We start from the raw sequence: 10963 nt of genomic DNA on the forward strand, positions 1-10963 counted from the left end.
TGTTGATTGTAAACTAACAGCAGAGAAACCAAACTGTGTCTATAAGGGTGAGCTTCTCACTAACAGAGTTGTTGTAGTCAAATGTGGAGGTTTTCCTGTTCACTATGAGAGACATGAACTAAACTTTGCAGAGTAATTACACTTCTTCATCTGCTTAAGCTGCTTCTTAAACCAAACTGTGTCAAATATTATGACCATTTTTAGATCCATCTTGCTTTGATCGTATCACTTTAACCTGATTTATCATCCTGGTTGCTAAAAACAAAGTTATAAAACAGAGACACTGGGTGAAATTGTTTATTCTCTGAACATTTGAAATCAGATTTCAGAGAAATTATGCTGAAATGTTCTCTCTTTATGACCTTTCATATCTTTTTACATAGCTTTTCTATGTATGTTTCAAACAGACCTGTCCTTGGTACATTTAAGTGTTTGTCCTGCATCTCGCAAAGAATAAAATCTCTAAAAACCAACTTGTTGCCTGAGAGAATTTATTTTAGGAAATGTTTTTAGTGTAAGTTTCTCTGTATTTTAGATGTTGGTTTGCAGATCATGTTCAGCCTCATCTGAGGAGAATTAAAATGACCTGTCTTTATCTCCAATATCTTGTGTGTTTATTAAATCCCTTATATGCTTAAAATAAATGTAAGATATAAACAGCTGCAATGAGAAGCTGTAATAATTAAGTCAAAGTTGTTGGTTTGCACTGTCACGCGCGGAGTGACGTTTGCCAACAAGTACGATGGGAATTATTGATGAGAGGTCCAGCTCTTTTCAAAGATTCAGCTCTTTTAGCTCCCAAATGGCTCTTAATTTGGTATCACGTTTGAAATAAATAAAGGTCAAAGTCTTAACATTATGACACATCAGCCCTGAAGGCACGACCTGCCTTCTTTCATATATGACCCTGGTTTGGCAAAACAGAATCAGCTCATTTGCGAACGGCACCTCGTTATTGGGAATTGATTGACAGCTACCGATCATTCCCGTTAGTCAGGACATTAATGGCAAACAGCGTTATGGCATCTTCTCAGAAATTTTCTCAGTGGGGCAAAAAAATGTCAGAAGAAGAAACAGGAAATAAAACAGTCAAAGGATAAAGGTAAGACATTGGTTTGTGAGTTTTTGAATGTTTGTTTGTGGTTTGTCCTGCTAACTAGCTCCGCTAGCCTCAGATAAATGGGAGTTAGCTGGCTAGAATGTGCCTGCTCATAAAACCAGCTGCAGTATTTGCTTCATGAAAGTTGGCTAAAATAAAACATGCTGCCATGAGACTGACTGACTGAAGTGAGTGATACCAGACCCGTTTAGTCAGACTGTAGCAGGGAGGGAGGGTGTGTTGGTGTGTGTCTGATCTGTCACTGTCCGCTGGAAGTTGTCTCTCAGATATTTGCTACTTAACCTGACTTTAGGATTACTTAGGATTCATTTTTTAAGTGTAGCCCTCTACTGCTTTATAAATAACACTGATTATTTATTACCGAACTAATAAATATTAGAGCTATGGTTAATTATTTTGGACTATTGTGGCAGTGGATTATTGTCCCGAGTGGATTAATGCTAGTTTAACTGAGTTAGTTGTAGTCCCCCTCTCTTTATAGTTTGCACATTGATATGGATGCTGGCTTGTTGCTTTTTTTTACTGTAAGTGAAAAGATAATTTATCTTCTGTTGATCTTGTGCTTAGCCCACGTTATTTATTTATGTGAGTATTCGTGTTGCTGTAATAACATAGTTTGGCAAACTAGAGGCCCCGAAACATTATCTTGCATAGGGCCCCCACAAAGCTAGAAACGGCCCTGTCTTTTTTTTTTTTTTTTTTTTTTTTTTTTTAAGGAACTCAAATGTTGAAAGACACTTATATCACAACAATTCTGTTTCTCTATACAAACTTCTGTTCTGCTCAATCAGTTAAAGTCCTACTGGTCTAATCATTTGGTAATGATACAAAACACAGCTTTAATAAGCTGAATAAGCAGCTGTACTTTGACAACTTGCGACACCCTCAGTGGTTATGTGGCTTTAACTTTTGCACTTTTACAAAGTAGTTATATGTTTATCTGACAGACAGTGTAGGTCCTGACTGGCTACACTGGATGAAACTGCCTGTCAGTAGAGATTTGAGTCATTATTTCTTCTTCTACCTAGCTGAACAGTGTTTCTGGTTTTCACAAACTCTAACAATATGTGACCATAGGTTTGACATTTGTATGTTCAAGTAAATTTTTTCTGAACGGTGGAATGGCAGTAAAATGGTTTTCAGGAGTACAACAGGTTATAGGAGTTGTGATTCTAATGTCTCGACCCTGTTCAGACCTTTTCAGATCAGCCTGGAAAATCAGCCAACCAACTTTCCTCAGACTGAAGAATAAACTTAAATAAGTTGCCATGAGTTAACTTTCACATAAGTACCATTCACTTTCTGTGTAATTCGTGAGCCAGTTGTGCTTGCAAAGAATGATGTGAATTGTCACAAAGCATTAATCTATTTTCAAATCCTGAAAGATCTGGTGATATTCACTGTCCTTTAAGTGAAAAGCTCAAGTAATAAATGTGAATTAGGTTTCATATGTTCTTAGATTTTGGCATTAAGTGAACTGGAGACATCACAACTACTGTATATAGAAACAGAATGGACAGAACAGAGGAGTCCTACAGTAAATCTTCCTCAGCATCTAGCTAAAAATGTGAGTTTTTGTCCGGATTTTTTATGTAAAAGATTTAGATAGAATTTTACAGGCCTAAAGCTCCACTGCACTTATTAGTTATGTCATTTAACTCTGGTCAAGTAAGGAGCCAACTATGAACTGGGATTAGATTCATGTACTATTCATGATGGTCTAAGGATTAAAAGGTAGATCACAAAATACTTTTAAGCCACATTCTCTATTTTCCACATGAACAATTTTGTGTTTTTATCTTAACCAGAGAATTATGAAGATCCAGTTTGTCTGTTTCCTGCTGGTGCAGCTCTTTGCTACTGCACTCAGTAAATTATAAATGTGAGTTGAGCAAATGAACTGCACATCAATAAGGATATGGATGAAAGCATGTTTTACGCCAATTTTCAAACAGTCAATATTATCAACACTTTTTAAAAAAATTTAAAAAATCCTTTATTTGGAATGAAATGTATTGAGAAGATGTTGTTTTTGTCTTTCTCACAATTCAGTTAGAAATGTAATAGATGACCGGTGTTATGACACGAAGAAATCTCTGCCTGCTTCCAGCTCCCCTCTGTCGTCTCCTTGCTATACCTCCCTCCAAACATGGCTGCACTGGTCCCCTCTGCAGCCACCCTGGATGACTGATCATCAAGTGGAGCAGGACCAGGATTCTCAGGACCATCATGTTGGTATGTAGTCGAGGGAGTTTCCTTCATCTTGTTTGTATGAGGAGCTCTTCTCTACCAGACCAGTGGCCTTGTGACCTCCTTCGGCTGCAGAGAGACATGTTTAAACCAGGTTACCTGGGGAACCAGAAAAACTATTTTGTCTTGAAAACAGAAGGTCACACAGGGAGAACCAGGAGACGTTCACAGCAATAGAGAAGTTTGCTGGTAAAACTGCTGTGTTCAGTTTGAAAACTAGTACCATCAGCAAAATGTTCATAAATCCTGAAGTGAGTTGAATTTATCTTTTCCTTTTTAAAATGTTTTTTTTTATTATTATTGGCAGTCTTTAAGATGTTAAGATGTCGATATTTTTCCTAATTGATGGAAAAAAACAAGTTGATGAATTCTGCATGAAAAAATATCACAGATTTAGTGCTGCATCCATGAACAAAAAAAAATGTCTTAGATCTTGTTTAGTTTCCAAGTTATATTTGTTTTCTACCTCTCAGGGTGATCTATCTGAGGTGCTGTCTTGGTGTGAGCCAAATTGGCAGTTCCAGTAGAGGCCACATGGTGGCGATGTAGGCCAAGTATGAGGCCATGATGCTGGTGATGGAGGACCAGCAGGAACAAGACCAGTGGTAATGTGGCAGTCAAGAAACTGGATGATGGGTCCTGCACTCTGCCCTCTGCTGCCTTCTTTAAAGAGGGTTTGATGTTTCAGATTTTTTTTCTGTGACATGCAATAAAGCTAAACATTCATTTAAACTGATATATACACATACATACATATCTATCTATATATATATGTATACAATCACCTCTGACTTTCACTTCACATCTCAGCTCTTTCAGACCCCAGCAGAGCTCCATGCTTCATGAAGCTTGATCCTTGATCTGCCAGAAGCACCGTCCACATTAGAGTTGTCCACCTGTTTAAACTACTGTATCTGATGATTCAATCTTAATTAGATTTAATAGATTCCTTTCTGTGGGCAGCATGGTGGTGGACTGGTCAGCGCTGCCACCTCACAGCTAGAAGGTTTTGGGCTTGCTCCCTGGTCGGCTGTGACCTTTCTGTATTGAGTTTGCATGTTCTTCCCCTGCTTGCGTGGGTTTCCTCAATAATGTGCCTTTGGAATTTGGGTGAACCCTTTATGTGCCTCTTCATATGTGGCATGACAACCACATTGCCCAGCTCCTTCATGAATATCCGGAGTGCATTGTTCACGGCATCCATGTAATCAGGGGGGAAAATGGAGTAGGTATTAAGTGTTAACAGCAAGCTAATTAATAGTAATTACTTGTAACTCTCTGACAAGTAATGTAGTCATTCTCAAGCTAACCTTAACTTAATCGAATATGATGTACTGTTTCTCTGTACAGTCATCAAATATTTTTTTTTAACAAAGTAACATTAGACAATTGAAAAACAATACTTACATGTATTAGATGTGCAAAGGCAGCTTTACTGAGCTGTTTTAAACAAACACATTTCACAGTTTCCCGCAAAATGCCACAGGAAATGTGTGTGGGTCGTTTCTGACCCATGTGTAAGTTGTGGCCAGAAGGTAGTTGGTGCCTGTCGTGGCGGCAACCTGAAGACTAGCTGATGGATACTGGTGGTAAAGGAGGCCATCAGGCTGAAGAAAGAGGACTTTTGAGCCTGGTTGGCTTACGGGTCTCCTGAATCAGGAGACAGGTACCGGCAGGCCAGAAGGGCTGCATCCCCAGTGGTTACAAACGCAAAAACTTGGGTGTGGGAGGAGTTCGGACAGGCTATGGAGAAGACCTTAAGTGCACATATTTAAGCTTGTCAACACATCACTGACATTTTGTGTTTTTCACAGCTCTGAATAGCTCAGTCCTTCCTTCATGAGAACATATGAGCAAATAGATTGTTTAGTGTGAATGTACACGTGTAAGTGGTGATAGAATATTGTATGTTCTCATGTCCTTAGGCTCCTTGTTCAGATAAGGCCAAACTTCCCAAACAATCAGCTGCACCTTCATGATGTTTCCTGAAAAGGGAAAGTTTAATGTCTAAGAGAAATAAGAGGATGAATATTGTTATATTTTGAAATAAAAATAAAACAATATTCTGCCAAATGACATTAACTGTGAGGTTTCACATGTTCATGAAAGTTAAACTAAAGTACAAATCAACGTTGTAATGAAGTTGTACAGGGTTTTATTTTTCAAAGATGGAAGCTGCTGAGACACTGCCAATAGGAAGTGAACCAAAATGTGTTTTTATATACACATACATACATACACACACACACACACACACACACACACACACACACACACACACACACACACTATATATTTATATATATAAAATATAAAACCCAGCTGTTATATTGTTGATTCGAGAGACGGTACGAGCACTGCGAGCTCTTTCACACTTCAGCCGATTACCAACCAACAATCAGTCTCAAGCACTTCTGTGTCTTAAAAGCAGCAGACCCAAATACAGAGACAAGCTGGTGGATGTCAGAGCACGTAGTTCTCCACTGGCTGTGCCCTAAGTAGCCCTGACATCCAGACCAGTTCAAAACTATGTCACCTAGAACCCTGCAAACCAGACAGAACAGAACAGGAATCATCTCTGAACTTCACATCTCAGCCCTTTCAGATCCAAGCACAGCTCCATGACACTGACAGCTACATGAGAAGAAGCTTGAACATGTATCAGCTTGAAGGGAAAGTTAAACTTCCAGAAGCAACGTGCACATCAGAGGTGCACACGTGTGGATTAAATCTTCATTATATTTCTTTTGTCATTTATTGTAGCTGAGCTCCCATGGCTCCACTGTAATTTAAACACTTTGGTTTGAAGGCTTTCTATTATTTGAAGATGTCCTATTGTTTTGTTTTTTTAACATTTAACAGAGATTTTTCTTTAGACCTTTACATTCATGCACTTCAGAATGTCAGCACATCACTGACATTTTGTGGTTTTCACAGGAACAGCCCAGACTTTCCTTCAAGAGCAAATAGTATGGTCAGTGAGAATGTGCAGGTGTGAGGAGGTGGTAAGAATTAGGTGTTTAAAAAAAAAGTTGTTATACTTTATCACAATACGCTGTGAGAATATGTTCTGATAACCTGAGCAGTGACTCGTACTTTTCCAATATCTTCTGAAAAACCTATAAAGTGGCCTCAAAATAATTTGACAAATATTGGAAAATATTAGAAAACGTGTGTTTAGGATGAACATGAAAATTCAATAGCTTTAATTTCCTGGTATTAGAACTTTTTTTTAACAGATCACCATTATTTTGATGAGTTCTGCCAGCCAACATATTTCTGGTTTAGCAAACTTGCAAATTTTACAACATGTCTTACATGACATACAGAGCGTTTTTTTAAATCTCTCTTCAGATCCTGAAACAGCTGCAAATAGACCTGAAATCCTTAGCTGATTGACAGACAATATATTAAAATAAAATTTCAGTGCGATGCAAAAATATTTCATTGTTCGTGCTTCACAGTAGAGGCAGTAATTGATCCTGCTGGACGCGTAAATGACTGATGCTGTGAGATGAGAAAGTTTGGGGATAATGTCTCCAAGAAAGTAATTCTGTGTGGGAAAAATATTATACATGAAAGAGATGACGTCCATATTCATTTTCATATTTATAAGATAAGATCAAACCTATTTAATCCCCCTGTGGGGAAATTGTTGTTGTTGAACAGCTCACAATTGCAGTGCAAAAAGCAGTTTTTCAAGTATTTACAAAAAATTCAAAAGTGGAAGATACAATGTGTTTGCAAAATCATTTATGACTAAAACCATTAAACAAAAAGCTAAAGAGAATTTACAGTAATCAAGAATGACCCGAGTTATTCAGCTGAACGGTTGAGTTGCACATGAACAGAGCTCACACTCCACCAACTTGTTCAGTCTCTTCCTGTCTCGGTCAGTGCTGCCCCCCACCCCACACCATTAAAGCTACCACAGAGTCATAGAGCTCCCTAACCAGAGGCCTGCACACTCCAAAACAACTTAAGTTCACATATTTAAGCTTGTCACCACATCACTGATATTCTGTGTCTTTCACAGCTCTGAATAGCTCAGTCCTTCCTTCATGAGAACATGTGAGCAAATAGCATGTTTAGTGTGAATGTGAACGTTTAAAGGGGCGTTAGAATATTGTAAGTTCTCTTTGGCTCCTTGTTCAGATAAGGCCAAACTTCCCCTCTTTGGTTTCCCAAACAATGACCTGCACCTTCCTTATCTTTCCTGAAAAGGGAAAGTTTAGTGTCTAAGAGAAATAAGAAGATGAATATTGTTATATTTTGAAAATCCTATTCACTTCCTTTATTAATATTGGAACAGGAAGACCAATTGATTGTTTTTTAACACTTTTGCCAGTTTATCTTAGGGGCAACACAGAGTGACACATACACAGACTGACAACCATTGACACCAACGGATAATTTAGAGTCACCAACTAACCTAACATGCACGTCTTTGGACTGTGGGAGGAAACCAGAGCACCTGAGATGAAAAGATGAATATGAGACAAATGTTCAGTATTTTAGCAGTAACTTCCTGGTATTTACATTTATATATATATTAACCTACAACATAACACTTTTTGTAGCAGATCACCAATATTTTAATGAGTTGGGCCAAATGACATTAACTGTGAGATTTCACATGTTCATGAAGTTGAACTAAAGGTTAAATCAACATTGTAATGAAGTTGTACAGGGTTTTATCCTTTAAAGGTGATAAAAGCTGCTGAGACACTGAGCTTAGACGCCCCCTTTCAGTTCCTGGAATAGAGACCACCTTCTCACACACACACACTTCTCACACCTCTGAAACAAACACACTCACTACTTTAATGATGCTTTTGATTGGATACAGAAGATTTAGTTGTAACCAATCTTGTGATGATCTGTGCTTCTTGATGCTGCAGTTTCCTGTGAAGAACAATATAAAATGTGTGTGAAAAGGAAGCAAAGCTTCAGACTCCTGCTCTCCTGGAGGACCTGCCTAGACTCTCTCTGTCTCCCAGAACAAAAGAAGTCCCACTCTTCGTGTCTCCACTCAGGTGTTGCTTCTAAGGTAAGACTTAGTTTAGTTAGTGGACAGACTGCAGCTCCAGTTCCTCTGTAGATGAGAGGAAGAAGATTTAAGACTGTGCTGCTTCTTTTTACTCATTCACAAAAACTTTATCGCACACTCCAACATCTTGATGGTCTTTAGTTCATAAAGGGGCAGACTGGGAGTTTAAATGTGCTGAAAGTCAGTTTAAACTCAGCAGTCAGTGAGACCTGTGATATTGATGCTTAGTGCAATGAGAATGTATATTTATTTGTCTTTGTACATTTTTTCAAATAGTTTTGATAGAAGTAATCTCCAGAACTATGTAATGCACTGTATTCACTGTTATCAGGCTGCAGCTTCAGAGAACTTCACTGAAGACATCGTCACCAACTGGTGCCTCAGACGACTTCTGTACCTGCTCTGGTTACAGAGAGTGAACCAAAGAACCAACTAATCATTCATCAGATCAGAAAGACATAAAGTAAGGAACGTTTTTTGAAAAATTATGGTATGACAATGTAATGTACAGAATACCAGCCTGTTGAAATTGCTGTTACGTTTTGTACATTAAACTGTCCTTTGGAAAAATGTTTTTTCTTCACCAGGAAACAATGAAAATCCTGTTTGCATGTGTGCTGCTGATGCTGCTCTCTGCCACTGTGCTGTCTGGAAGTAACATCCAACCAAGAGATACAAACTCTCCCACTGTGCTATCTGTGGACCGTAAAGGAACCTATGAGCAATTCAGAACACAGCACATAATGAATGAAGAGTGGCCATGTGATGAAGTGATTCTTGCAAGGGAAATCAACAGTAAACGCAACAATTGTAAGCTAATCAATACGTTCATTTTGGCTGATGAACAGAAGGTCAAAGATATTTGTAAAGGTGTAGAAAATGACATGGTACTAAGTGAGAAAGACTTTGATATTGTTGACTGTACAGCCAATCCCCCTATCTGTAAATATGAGGTTAAACGTCTCACTGCGAAAGTTAAAGTCAAATGTGAAAACCAATTACCTGTTCACTTTGAGACCCACAGTGCGCTGAGTGAGTAAGTGACATCTTAATGTACCTAAACTGCTTGGTTATCAAATGTCCAATATATCACATGCGATGACCATTTCTAGATCTTAATTTGAAATCACCACTTTTAGCTGATTTATCTTCTGATTGTAATAAACTGTTAAAGGTTATAAGAAGAGGCATTGGGTGAAATTGTTTATTGTCTGAACATGTAACATCAGATGTAACATGAATTGTGCTGGTAGGTTCTATTTCTCATCTTTATTTACTAGGTAGTCAGTCATTAAGTGTCCTGCACTTTGCAATAAACCAAATCTTTGTCAACCAACTTGTTGCCTCAGAGAATTTATTTTACTAAATGTTTCCTCAACATTTTTTTTTATCATTTTCTTAAGAATAGTAGAGCTCAAAAAGAAATCGAGTCATAAACATTTACTGTGAAAAATACTTTTTTTGCTAAAAAACAGTATTCGTAGGTTCTGCATGAGAATGTTTGGCAGCTCTCTTATTTATTGTAATGCAATAACCACACATACCTAAAGAGTGTGGCGGAGCATAATGACTGAAGTAAAGCTGTTTCATGGCAGGGAGAGTTGGACAAAGCACAAACTACATTGTTCAGCTGTGCAGTTGACTCTAATGTTATCCATGTTTATATCACAGCACACGACAGAACATAGGAGTGAGACAGAAACATCCTCTGAACATTATATTTCAACGTAATAATCATTACGGTGTTACCACTAATTCTCACTTATTGCATTATGAGCATGGCAACATCTGCAACATCATGGTTGTATCAACGCTGGAGGCAGAAATATGAGTGTGAAAAAGAAAACCAGCCTCACATCAAGTAGAAATGTTCAGTGTTTAGAGTTGAATAGTTTGCAAACTGTGACTGGAGAGTTACAACAATGAAGACTGTGCCAATGTCCACATATGAGTTGCACTGTGTGCTGCCATGTTCTTGGTGAATGTGTGTTTTACATATTCTACCTGCATCTCTCACTACAGAGGTTCTGTATGTTTTTGCTCTAATACATAATGATGTTTATTCAAATTGAATACAGAAACAGATGTTGCCTTTGTCATGGTCACAGTGTACTTCTTGGTTTTGGACTTTTATTTTGTGGCCCCTTCTCCTTACTTCCTGTCCCTGGTTCTTTATCTGTTTGTTAATTTCTTAGACTTCCCCTGTGTGTTTACCTGTATAGTGAGTTTTATGTTTGTCTGTGCTTTATTTATCTGGTTTATATCTGTTTATCAGTTTTCTTGAGTCCCCCTCCGTGTATTACCGGTTACTAGTCCATGTTTATCCCTGTCTTGTTTATTTAGTAGCCTATGCTTTTCCCCGTGTCCTGTTTTCATTTTGGAGTTTTATTTCAGTTTGTTACTCTCCTCGTTTTTCCCCGGTGTGGTCATTTAGACTATTAGTTTCCAGCCTTGTCATTCCTGAGTCTAGTGTTTATTTTTGGCTTACTAAGTTCCTCTCTCGTTGTCGATGTTAGTTTCCTGTGTCTTCCTATTTTCTATAA

At 38.1% G+C, this 10963-nt stretch overlaps 1 long non-coding RNA gene across 1 annotated transcript; it reads left to right on the forward strand.

The window, feature by feature from the left end:
* Positions 1-8215: 8215 nt before the first annotated feature.
* LOC137126099 (uncharacterized) lies at positions 8216-9756 on the forward strand. The gene is made up of 3 exons (XR_010914282.1): positions 8216-8420; positions 8752-8883; positions 9008-9756. It is a non-coding gene; the product is annotated as an uncharacterized lncRNA (long non-coding RNA).
* The last annotated feature ends 1207 nt before the right edge of the window (positions 9757-10963 follow it).

The sequence above is a fragment of the Channa argus genome, chromosome 4 (assembly GCF_033026475.1).
Source record: "Channa argus isolate prfri chromosome 4, Channa argus male v1.0, whole genome shotgun sequence".
NCBI lineage: Eukaryota > Metazoa > Chordata > Actinopteri > Anabantiformes > Channidae > Channa > Channa argus.